The sequence below is a fragment of the Mus pahari genome, chromosome 9 (assembly GCF_900095145.1).
Source record: "Mus pahari chromosome 9, PAHARI_EIJ_v1.1, whole genome shotgun sequence".
NCBI classification, from domain to species: Eukaryota; Metazoa; Chordata; class Mammalia; order Rodentia; family Muridae; genus Mus; species Mus pahari.
Genome location: NC_034598.1, coordinates 80,034,833 through 80,047,513, shown reverse-complemented (window position 1 = coordinate 80,047,513; position 12,681 = coordinate 80,034,833).

Here is a 12,681-nt window from a genome sequence, read left to right as displayed (position 1 = left end):
ACTGCACAGCGATGCGAGGCTATCATTTATCAAGATAATTTATAAACTATTTGTTAACTGAGACACAAGGCGGCCTTTGGTGCCTGCCTTCGCACAGCATATAGAGTTGTTGCTGGCAGATGGACACATGGCTGAGTCATTGTCTAAAATGGGGTTTTGCACATGTGTAGGGAGAGGAGCCGATGGCTGGAGATGCCGTAGACAGCTGGGTTTTATTTAATGAATTATACATTTTACTAAATCTATATTATATAGACACAACCAGCTCATCCGCTAGAACTCCACGGACTCTGCCTTGGAAACTTGGGGGAGTCGATTTAAAGAAAATAATGTGGAGCATGGCATGAAGGAGGGAAGAAGGGGGCCAATTAGATTTAAGGGTAGCCATGGGTATATGAAAAAGACCATGGTGAAACCTATTGCTTTATATGCTAACATTAAAAAATAAAAATAAAAAATGAGAGATGGCTCAGCGGTTAAGAGCACCAGCTGCTCTTCCAGAGGACCCGAGTTTAATTCCCAGCACCTACCCAGCAGCTTGTAACCATCTATGATTCCAGTCCCAGAGGATCTGACTCTTCTGGACTCTGCAATCACTAGATATGCACATGGTGCATAGATATACACGCAGGCAAAACCCAGATACATAAAATCAATCAAAAAACAAAAAACCTTAAATGGAAAGAGAAAAAAAAAAAAAACCACAGCAAAACAAAACAAAAAACCCTCAAGATTAATTTGGAAACCAGAAAAAAAATCTTTAAGAATTAAAAATGAAAAACTGAAGAAAAAAAAAAGACAAGAACAGAGTACAAGTAATGGCAGGAGAAGGTAAAAGCATAGCTTTGGTAACAAAAATAACTTACATACCGCTTACTTTTATAGGTCAGGTTTTCTCTATAGGTGCTCTCTGAATATTGCATAATCTTTCCAGCCACCCTGGCTACTGTTGGCACCCGTATTTTGCCAGTAAATAAGCCCAGGAGCTAGACTAGTTTGCCAAGGTCTCACAGATACTATATTTGAATTCAGACAGTTGGCTTCTGTGTGCATGCTTAATCAAAGAACTGAAGTTTGACACCACAGGTTGTCAAGGGCCTAACCTGCAGTGGAGGGAGGCCAGCGTGAAGGAGTATCAAGGCAGAGGTGTGGTCTAAGACAGTTCTGAGAGGTACCTATTCCCAGGCTGGGTGTGGGTAGGGGTAGTCCATATGGAGGACTCAAGAGCACAATGCGCTTGGGACTGCAAGTGGTTTAGGAGGACTATAGGGAAAGAGGTCTCTTGTAAGGTGGTGTGATGGTTAATCTCAGTTGTCAACTTGAAAGATTATGCAACTAGCATCACTGGGAGATGGAGCTCTGAGAATGACTGTGGGAGACTACTGTGATTAGGTTCACTGAAGTGGGAGGACCTGACCACTATGGGCGGCACCATTCCCTGGGCTAGGATTTTGGATTGGAGGAAGAGAAGAAGGCAAGCTGAGCATGATAATTCATTGCTTTCTTTCTTCCTAACTATGGATACAATGTGACAAACTGCTTCAAGCTCTGGCCACCTTGGCTGTTATGATGTGTGGGGGAGGGGGGCAGGGAGGAGCTGTGCTCTAGAACCCTGAGCCAAATTAAATACTTCCTTTACTGTTGGTTTTGTCAGGGTGTTTTTTATCACAGCAACAGGAGAAGCAACTAAGATGTGGTAAGGGGAAGGCAACATGAGACATAAACTGGACCTATGTGTCAGCCTGGATTTTATCTTACCAGCATGAATCAGACTTCTGGTTTGGAAAGATGCTTTGATGGCCATGTTGGGGGGGTGGGTAAGGAGTTGGCCATCGGGATTTGTGTGATGTGGAGCAGGTTGAAAGGTGTCTCTCTGTGACTCAGGAAATGGGAGCATTATGGGATGTTTATCTGATGGTCACCTCCACTTAGCTGGTTGGTGAAGTCTCTGTTTAAGGGACTGGTTTGGTGGGGCCAAGGACGCATAGCCTACCTCCTTCAGAATGCAAAACTCTTCCTCTGAGGGGACTCCACTATCTGCCATAGCTGAGGCCTCCCTCCTCTCCTAACCTTAGGGCCTAGGAGGTCTTCCTTATCCCACCAGCAGCTCTCTTTTCTGTTTCTCATGAAGGGGGTACAGGGTGGGTAGAGGAAGCCTCTGTCCTTGGTGAGTCTGTTTGAGTTTGTCTCTGCAGGGCTAGTCTCCACATCAGATTCCCAGGTCAGGCTGAGGTGGTGGTGGTGGCTAGAGGGCAGGGCAGGGTGGGGTGGGTACCCCAAACATAGGGTAGCTGAAATCATCTCCCCGTGTCTTGTCCACTAGCTCAGCTGTAACACTTACTCTGTTTTGGCCTCATCTAGTTCCAGATCTGCCTGAGCTCAGAATCCTGGAAGGGAAGGCCACGATTGACTCTTAATACAAAACAGTTATCTTTCCCTCAGCCTGGCGGGGGGGGGGGGCATTTCTACCTCTGTTTAGGACAGGAGACAAATTCAAAGGCAGTGGTTCTTAACTTTCCTAATGCTGTGACTCTTTAATACAGTTCCTCATGGTGTGCTGACCCCCAACCAAAAAAAAAAAAAAAAAAAAACTATCTTCACTGCTACTTCATAACTGCAATTTTGCTTCTGTCGAGAATCATAATTTTGAAGACAGAGGTTTGCCATAGGGGTTGCAGCCCACAGGTTGAGAACTGCTGCCCTAAGGGACTATCTGGCTAGCTGGAGGTCACAGCTAGTGAACAGTAACACCAGGATTCCAGCGGATTCCTTTACACTTAAAGGCAGTAGCTGAGCCTAGACCCTAGACACACTTGTCACCCCCTGGGAGGCAGAGGCAGGAGGATCTTTACAAGTTCAAGGCGAATTTTGGGCTACCTAGGGCTATAGTGGGTTTCAGGGTACTCAGGCTAGCTAGACACTGTCCCAAACAAACAAACAAACAAACAAACCATATTTTAGGTAGCTAAGCTGGTCTTTAAAGCCTCTAATCTGGTGTAATATTGCTGTGAGAAACTACAAAGTTTAAGAAATATTCTCAGCACAGCTTTTGCCGTGCGAACCAAGTTTTACAGATGAAACAATCACTCCGAGTGTTTAAATTGTAATTGCAACAGAGGCGTGGCTGCTTATTTGGATAGACTTAAACATTTTAGAGAATGCCATGTCAACCCTGGCCGGCTCTTTTTACCCCCCTCCCTTGATTTTTTTCTCTGAATTTCAATGAATTTTTCATCAGCTTATTAATTAGTACAGATCTTGAGTTGCACTTTGTAATTAAGGCCTTGTGTGTTCCTCCAGCTCTCACATTTGAGCTAAATGTTAATTCTTCAAAGGGAAAAATTAGGAATTTGACAACTGCCTTCCTTCCTGGCAATGGAATATACACGCTGCCTGTCAAAAAAGATTGAGTGCCTGGATTTCTCAGATAGAGGGTGATAGATTATCCCTCATGCAATTGAACACTCATTCGCCCAATATCGCACGTCAATATCGTACTCAACTGCTGACAGCAGTTCCTCGAGGAAGCCATTTGTGAGGCACACTCAACCTCCACTCAAACTCTTCAACTTGCCAGGAGTCTGGGTAACTTCTTGTCTCTCGGTCCTGGTTTACTCCAAGTTCTAGCAAATTCTAGAATCATCCAAAGACATAAAGCTATGCTTCAAGGGTTCACTTTTCCTAAGGCAGCTCTGAGGGCTAACCTCGGCTGTCAACTTGACAGCCTCTGGAATCGACTAAAACCCACGCTGTTGGGCACTCTGGTGAGGGATTGCCTTGATTACCAGAGGCAGCAAACCCCAGCCTTCTGGTGACAGCCCAGACCAAACGATGTGGAAAAAGGAAAAGGGTTCATGCCTGCTTGCCCTCAGGCTGGCTGGCAAGTTCATCGATCCTGTTGCTGTCCAACTATTAAAACTCCCTGCTATTAAAACTAACGTCACTGGTATCCCAACTTAGACCCTCCACCCTCTGCTCTCAGGAACGGGTTCTCTGTGAAGCTCCAGTATTCATGCACACCTTGTGGGCAGGATTATGGATCAGCTCTTCAGAGATAGTTATTAGCAAACATCCTTACGAGAGAGCAGATAGGGGTCACTGCCTAGTATAAAAACAGGGACTGCCCACACTCAGGATTTCCTCTTACAAAAGCCCATGTTTTTGTATCGCTCCATGGTGCTTCAGGTCAGGGATAAACACAGGCACTGACACTGGCTGCTGCTGTGGATAGTGAGTGACCATGTAGTCTGCACTTGACGACATGTTCTCCACCGCCTATGAAAGGGGAGGCTTGACTGGTGTGTTCCCATGCAGAATATGTTGTTGGCCCTTAAGTTGGTTTTTTTTGTCCTATGCCCAGCACTGTCTCTCTCTCTCTCTCTCTCTCTCTCTCTCTCTCTCTCTCTCTCTCTCTCTCCTTCCCTCCCTCCCTTCTTCCCTTTGTCTATGTATGTATGTATGTATGTATGTATGTATGTGTGTTTGTGTGTGTGTGTGATGTTCAGTGTGGCATGTGGTGTCTATGTGTGTGTGTTTATGTGTGTTCTGTGTGGTATGTGTACATGTGTGTGGTAAGGTTGTGTTTGTGTGTATATATGTGTGTTCTGTGTGGTATGTGTACATGTGTGTGGTAAGGTTGTGTTTGTGTGTATATATGTGTGTGTGTATGTGTGTGGTGTGGTGTGCATGTGGTGTGGTGTGTGTATGTGTGTGTTCTGTGTGGTATGTGTATGTGTGTGTGGTATGGTTTATGTGTGTGTATATGTGTATGGTGTGGTGTGGGTCTGTGTGGGGGTGGTGGTATGTGTATGTGTGTGTGTGTGTGTGTGTGTGTGGTGTGTGGTGTGTGGTATGTGTATGTGTATGGTATGGTATATGTATGTGTGTGTATATGTGTTTGTGGTATGGTATGGTATGTGTACGTATATGTGTATGGTGTGGTGTGGGTCTCTGTGGGGGTGGTGGTATGTGTATGTGTGTGTGTAGTGTGTGGTATGTGTATGCGTGGTATGGTGTGTGTATGTGTGTGTATATGTGTATGGTGTGGTGTGGGTCTGTGTGGGGGTGGTGGTGTGGGGGTGGTGGTGTGTGTGTGTGTGTGTGTGTGTGTGTGTGTGGTATGGTATGTGTATGTGTGTGTGGTATGGTGTGTGTTTGTGGTGTGGTATGCAGTGTGGCATGTGGTGTATGTATGTGTAGTGTGTATGTGCGTGTGTCGTGTAGTATGTATGTGTGTGTTGCATGTTTGTGTGTATGTGTGTGGTATGCTGTACAATGTTGTGTGGTGTCTATGTGTGTGTGTGGTGTGGTGTTTATATGTGTGTGTGGTATGGTATATGTTTATGTGTGTGTGTGTATGTGTCATGGGGTGTGTATATGTGTGCGTGATGTGTGTATGTGTGCATTCACACACACACATCATCAGAACCCTAATGAGATAGGTAGGTAACACTGTTATCCTCGTCTTGCAGGGTGAGAGAAACAGCACAGAGGCCTTACATGAATGTGTCCAAGCCAGCATTTGGAACTATGCAGTTTGGTTCCAGCATTTGAGCAGAGGTTCCCTCTTTTGAACAGAGGGGCCTGAGCTTGCCTTAGCTACTGAATTTCACTTTACAAATTAAGTTCTGCTTAATTTGTGTCTAGGCATCGGCTAAACAGATGTGTGGGGCAATGGTGTCCATTCCAAAGTTCCAGAAAGTTCTCAGACATTCACCTTACATACACCCACAGAAGAAGAAAGCTCCATGGTAGCTTCCTGGACATGGTCTCGGGGGTAAAGCTCCGTGTGTCTGATGAGCCATGCCCATCCATCATGAGGACAACCAGGCTGGAACAGTGAGGACCCAGGGAGGGGGACTAAGAGAGGACTTTGGCGGATGGCCTTGTGGATCATAGCCAAGGCCTCCAGCTCGTTCTGTGTGAGATTTCCAGGGGATTCTGACCCATCTGCCGTTGTCTGACTTATAAAATACAAACATTCTTCAGGTCATGTGTTAGCCCTTACTGTGAACCGCCACTGTGGGGGCTCTCCCAGGGAGTGGCTCTGGGGAAGTCTGGCTATTGTTTCCACTGTATGGATGAGCTCTTGGGGTAGAGAATGCTAAAGTAGCTTTCCCCAGAGCATACAGTTGGTCCTCACAGAATTTGTGATCTTTCATCCCAGCTAGGACTTCTGCAACTCAGTGTCCTCTGGCCAGCCAGCACTCATGTCCTCAGAAAGAAGAGCCCCTGCTCAGTTGTCTTTTTTAACCTCGTGAACCCTGTGGTACACTTTGGAACATAACTGCACACTTGGCCTGGCAACCAGGTGACCATTCTTTCCTTAGAGCCCTGTGCTTCTTGCCCTATGCAGTTCAAGGTCAGCAAGTTCTTGGCTGCCTGCCACAGCCGTGTTTACTGATGGTGTGTCTAGGTTCACACCAATGGAATTGGTGCAGGGTGAGGGTGTACCCACTTCTAGCTTCTTCCCTGTTTTCCCATTTCTCTTCTGAAACCAAAGAGCACAACCCATCTCTTGCTTCCTGTCCATTCCCAGGCCATAGTCTGTGCGTGCTGCAGACCTTGCCATTGATGGAGCATCACCCATACTTTGTCCCTTTGGACTCTTCCAAGGCCAGGGACACTGGTGGCCAGTGTCTCCCTTGGCCCATGCTTCACTCAGCACCTTTCCTGTCTTTCTGATGGTTTGTTCTCAGTTCCAGAGAGGCCCACACCCTCGCCCACACGTTTTCAGTTCTGTTCTTGACACCTATGACATCATGTGCTCACGCACATTGTAATTCCGGTCCCAGTATGGTTCCTGAGTTTGAGTGGTTCTGTCTATATGGTTTTCCAGCTGCATGCCCACAAGATTCCTGGACCCTCACAACCCAACAATACCACTCCTTGTCCCTATCGCCACCCACCTCTCGGAATGATCCCAGCAATCCTCTGGTGACCCATTCATCCCTTTAGACGGTGCTCCCTCAAAGCCTATTATGTGCATGTCCTGCCTTTACTGCCCTTTCTGTATTCTACCAGCTGCTTACTGATGTGTAACTACTGCAATGGTGCAGTTACAGCCTCTTGTTCTGGAAGCTTTTGGGGGGTTCAGGTCCTTGGACCTTACTCTTGGAGTCTGATTTAGTAAGAACAACGGTTAGGGTTAGGTAATTCTGGGGTATTTAGTTCTTAGATGCTCCCTACCCCAATAAAAAAACCAAAAACCAACCCATGACCAAGGCCTCTCAGTGCGGTATTTTGTCTGTGGATTAACAGCTACAACTATCGTTGCCTAACATCTTCTGAACACTTAATAGTTCCAGAGCTGTATTGAGCCCTCTCTATGCATGCACACCACTAACATAGAACTCTAGGTTTAAACCGCTGACGACTCCATTTTACGCTGTGAACACAGGGGTACAGGGAGCCATCAGTCTGCCCAAGGACACTGTGCCACTCATCCAAAGCCTGTTCTCCATGCTAGGTTTTCCCCTCTCATCTGCTTGCATGGTCCTGCTGGCCAGATGGATTTTGTTCTCCAAGTGTGCCCTGCCTCTGAGCCTTTGCTGCCCAGTTTTTCCTCTTCAAATGACCAACCCCCCTCCATTTTCCTGTGGCTTCCGAACACATTGCAGAGCTATCGGCTTAAATCCCCTCCAATTGGTTATTCACAGTTTTATAGACCAGCACAGACAGCCTGAGTCCTCTCTCTGTGGTCTTGCAAAGCTAAACTCAGGCTTCAGCTGGGACTTGGTTTTTCGCAAAGCAAGCTCTGGCTTCTCTCCCAGCGCACTGGCCACTGTCAGAACTCACTTTCTCACAGTCTGGCTCTCAGCGCTCTCCCAGCTAGCCAAATTCCTAATGAACAACCAATCAGAGAAAACTCCACAAGAGTCCTTTTGAGTCTCCGATCTCTTTTGCCAGGAACATTCCAGTCCCTTTAAAGTGTTCAGCTGATTGGGTGAGGCCTGCCTTGGACAATCTTTAGATTTTTAAGATTGGCAGACCCGGGGGGGGGGGGATCTTAACCACACCCGCAGATTCTCTTCCCAGCAGCCCTCAAGTTCATTGTTTGAACAACGGAGAAGAAGGATGTGTACATTGTGGCCTGTCAATCCACTTTTATTCTGTCATGCTACTTGACCTCCAGGACCCAACTCAAGTAGTGACAGCTCTCTTCCATGCCTTTCCACAGATCACACACACACACACACACACACACACACACACACTCACACTCATTTTTCCAGTGGATTATGGTGTTTATAAAACACTCCCCCAACCCCGGGTCCATTTCCTGTCCCTACCTAGGCTGTTTCTAGAGAGCAGAAGCCTAGCCAGGGGCCTCTTTGTGTTCCTAGTACCTAGGAGAGCGTCTAGCTTAACACATTCACTGCTAGGATGATGTGCCGGTTGAGCAAGCTCTCCAGATAAGAGCGGTTTTTTTTTTGTTTTGTTTTGTTTTGTTTTTTGTTTTTTGTTTTTTTTTTTCCGGAATCACATACGACAAAGAACGGGATTGTGGTAGGTGACAGCGCATGCTTGCTGGGAAGTGCTAGAAACCCTTTAGCGAGGCTGCCTTTGATTCCCCAGATCTGAGCTCCGGTTTTCTTAAAACCCCTCTGAGCAGAAGCTTCGGCGACGGTGAGGCGGGCGGACCACTAGGTGTCACTCAAGATTCAATAAAGAGTCGCAGGTCCTTAGAAAGTCATTTCCACCTTCCCTGGGGAGGAAACTGCTTAGATGGTCCCCAGCCATTGTTTCCGTTGGTTCACGATCCCTCACTAGCCGCTGTTCTCTCTCTGCGGTCGCACGCTGGGTCTAAAATAGGACACCAGGCAGGCACCATGAGAGTTGGAACCACCAGACCGTCGAATACAGCCTCTTAGTTTTATACCGCCTTAGTTTTGTAGACAGACAACTGATATGTGTGTGTGTGTGTGTGTGTGTGTGTGTGTCTTTAGGGTGTGTCTGAGTTCCCTCCTACTCAAAAGTGTCTGAGATCTTTCCCAGGACCAAGACCCTAGCTCCGGAGCTCTAGAGCCCGAAATGGGGAAGGTAACCGGCCATCTCTCTCTCTCTCTCTCTTTTTTTTTTTTAAAGAAACTAAGGCCTCAGGAGTGGGGGCACACCATCTCGTTGGGAACAACGACTGCAATTAGCCATCGGGCTGAAGGGAAGGGGCTAAGAGAGAGCTTGTGAGGAACAGCTCTTTCTGTTGGCTTGATTTCTGGTTGCTTTTTTTTTTTTTTTTTTTTTTAATGGCCCTCTCTCTAGAAGTGAAATCTAGGCATAGGGCTTACCCATTGCCAGATTGTATTTTTCTTCACCCTCGGCAGAGGGCGCCCTTCCCCCGTGCCAGCTCCCTGCTGGGCCAAGCCCCTGAGGCCAGCGGAATCCTCACCCAGCTTGCTTGTGAAGCACCAGGGGCCAGCTGGCACGTTCCACTGAGATAATTCCGGACACACTTATGTTTGACCTTGGACGCGGTCTTGAGATGTTCTACCCCTTTGCCCCCTGCGGATCTAGGGCACATTGCTATCTTAAATGAATATTGATTTGCCTTTCCTGGTGCTCCTGTAAACGGAGGGGTTACCCCACTGAGAATCCAGTTAAAGAAGCTTGTTCGGAATGGAGAGTTCGGCCAGGCCTCATACAGAGAGAGAGAGAGAGAGAGAGAGAGAGAGAGAGAGAGAGAGTGAAAAAAAATCTAATCTATCAATGCAATAAATTCTTTTAAAATCTGGGACCCCGGCCCCTCCCCCATTCAACTTGATCGTTCTTCCTTGCATGAAAAAAGCCATTCATTCATTCATTCAGTTTTACACCATGTGTTTCTATGAAGCACATTCTGTGTGCCAGAGACCTGGCTTGGGAAAGCGGGCTGCCTTTCTGGTTTGGGTGAAATAACTTGTGGGAAAGGAGACAACTGAAGAGATATTTATAGGGATAAGAGTGAGCCATGCCTGAGATGACGGGCTGCAGAGGAGAGGCAGGATGGGGTGGGGATGGGGATGACAACAAGCCTTACCTGAACCTCAGCCAGGACTCTTCTACCTCCCCTCCCTCCTCCCGGAAGTTGCGAGCTCTTGCTCCTCTCCGTGTAGCCCTTCTCCAGGTGAGGCAGCCAGAGGCAGAGCATGGCTAGATTCTGTTTCCCGCTTTGCGCCACACTCCTGGGCTGAGCCCCAGTCATTTTGCATGTTGAATTCACATCACTCATTGCTTGGGAGGCTTAACACGCTTTCAAAACAAGATGCCCGTCTGGGTGCTGCAGCTCTTTCTTGGTGCTTGCAGAGCAGGTATCAGGAGGCAGGTACCAAGGATGCAGCTAGGACCTCAGAGACCAAGGAGGAAGGCTGCCGGCTGAGGGGTGTTACAAAGGGATGGTTCTGGGTCTGGGGCTTTAGGAACAGGTGAAATTAAGAATTGGTGTGTTCTGGGGAGATATGAAGAAATGTCTATTGACCCAGATAGGACACCCATGGCAATCCAAAGGAACAATTCTACCGTGGTGAGCCAGTGAATTTATTAGGGCAACTTGCTCACAGGGGCATGGTGACACAAAGGCTTGTGCACTGCTGAAAAAGCTCATCCCCAAACGGATAACCACATATCCCCAGAGCTTTCTGCACAACTCTCGGGTATGTGTGACCCAGCTTGACTGGGCTCCAGTCCCGTCTCCCCTTCCCCGGCCTCCCACCTCCAGTGTCACTGCTTGGATTGGAGAGATAGATAGCTTAGCGGTTAAGAACACTGACTGTTCGTCTGAAGGTCCTGAGTTCAAATCCCAGCAACCACATGGTGGCTCACAACCATCCATAATGAGATCTGACTCCCTCTTATGGAGTGTCTGAAGACAGCTACAGTGTACTTACATATAATAAATAAGTAAATCTTTTTCTTTTTTAAAGTGTCACTGCTTATATGGTGTTGGGAAGGGAGGGGGCCCCTCTTGTGAATTTCCATAGCTTCTTGAGACTCAGAAGTTTTGATTTACTTCTTTAACAAGCCTCTGTTCAAGTTGGGGTGGAGGTGGGCATATGCTTTGATTCCAAGGAAATATCTACTCAGCAGTTAGGACTGGGTCCTCTGTGGCCCTGACTGTGTTATTCTCAAAGGTAGAGGCTCGGGTCATCACCTCTACCTGCAGCTGCAGGCAGAGCTCTGAATAAGGGGTTCAGACCACTGCTCTGCGGTGCTCCTGTGCGTCCCTATAGCGGGCAGCGTCTTTCCTGTTGCCTCCGTGGTCTGCCCTGCGGGCCTTGGCCGTCTGCTCTCTGCTTATTTCTCGCTGGCCACAGTCTCTTTTTCCTTCTTGAAGCCCTAACTGGACACCTTTCCTCACCCGTGTGCTCTTCCGAGGCCTCCTCAGTGGCCTGCTCATCCCTGCTCAGGCCTCAGTTATCACCGTGGGAATACTCCCCCCACCCCCACTCTCCTTGCTGTAGACTACTTCCAAGGACTCAGGGCAACCTGAAGCGACCTTGCTTAACTGCCCGTTTTAATCGCCATCTGTGTGTCATCTTGGGCACGGAGACTTTCTGTCTTGCTTCAATAGCACGGGGCAGTCCAAAGATGGTAGATCATGTCGAAGGTACTCCATAAATATGTGTTAAGCGAACTGAATAAGAGAAGAAACCCTGGCTGGAGTGATGGCTGTGGTGAGAACTTGGTGTTGAGGTGTCTTATGCTGACACCTGCCCTTTTCTGTGCTCTGACATGAACATTATCTGCAGATGCTATGCTAGGTGATGCCAGAGAGACACCAAGGACTATCATCCCATTTACCTGTCAGGGTATCTAGAATGCCCAACTTCATTGAGACACAGAGTAAAATGGTAGGTGCCAGAGGTTGAAGGGAGGGAGGCGGGAGGAGCTACTGTTTGTAGAGGACAAAAGGCTCCGGAGTTAGGTGGAGGTAAGGGGTACCTCACCCAAATGGGGTCACATGTATCCTTCTGTGACACAATGGTTCCACCTAGCAGAATGTCTTCCAGGTTCATTGGCATGATAACAAGAGTCAAATTTCTCTTCTGTTTTTTAAAGGGCAAAATGAAACATCTCCTCTACCCTATATTGGAATAAACTACCAAGATTAAAGAGGAGAAAACACACACAGAAAATTAATGCACAGATGGGGGAGGGGGCAATCACTGAAGGGGCAGGAGAACATAGGAGGATAGGGATAGTATGACGGTCCGTAGTCTAGTATGAAGGTCCCCAGCCTAGTATGAAGGTCCCCAGCCTAGTATGAAGGTCCTCAGCCTAGTATGAAGGTCCCCAGCCTAGTATGATGGTCCCAGCCTAGTATGAAGGTCCCCAGCCTAGTATGATGGTCCCCAGCCTAGTATGATGGTTCCCCAGCCTAGTATGATGGTTCCCCAGCCTAGTATGATGGTTCCCCAGCCTAGTATGATGGTTCCCCAGCCTAGTATGATGGTTCCCAGCCTAGGATGACAGTCCCTACACTAGCAAGATGGCCCCTAGCCTAGTATGATGGTCCCCACACTAGTATAATGGTCCCTAGCCTAGTATGAAGGTCCCCAGCCTAGTATGACAGTCTCCAGCCTAGTATGATGGTCTCAGACTAGTATGATGGTTCCCAGCCTAGTATGATGGTCCCTAGCCTAGAATGACAGTCCCCTGCCAAGTATGACATTCCTCGGCCTAGATGATGGCCCCCAGCCTTGTATG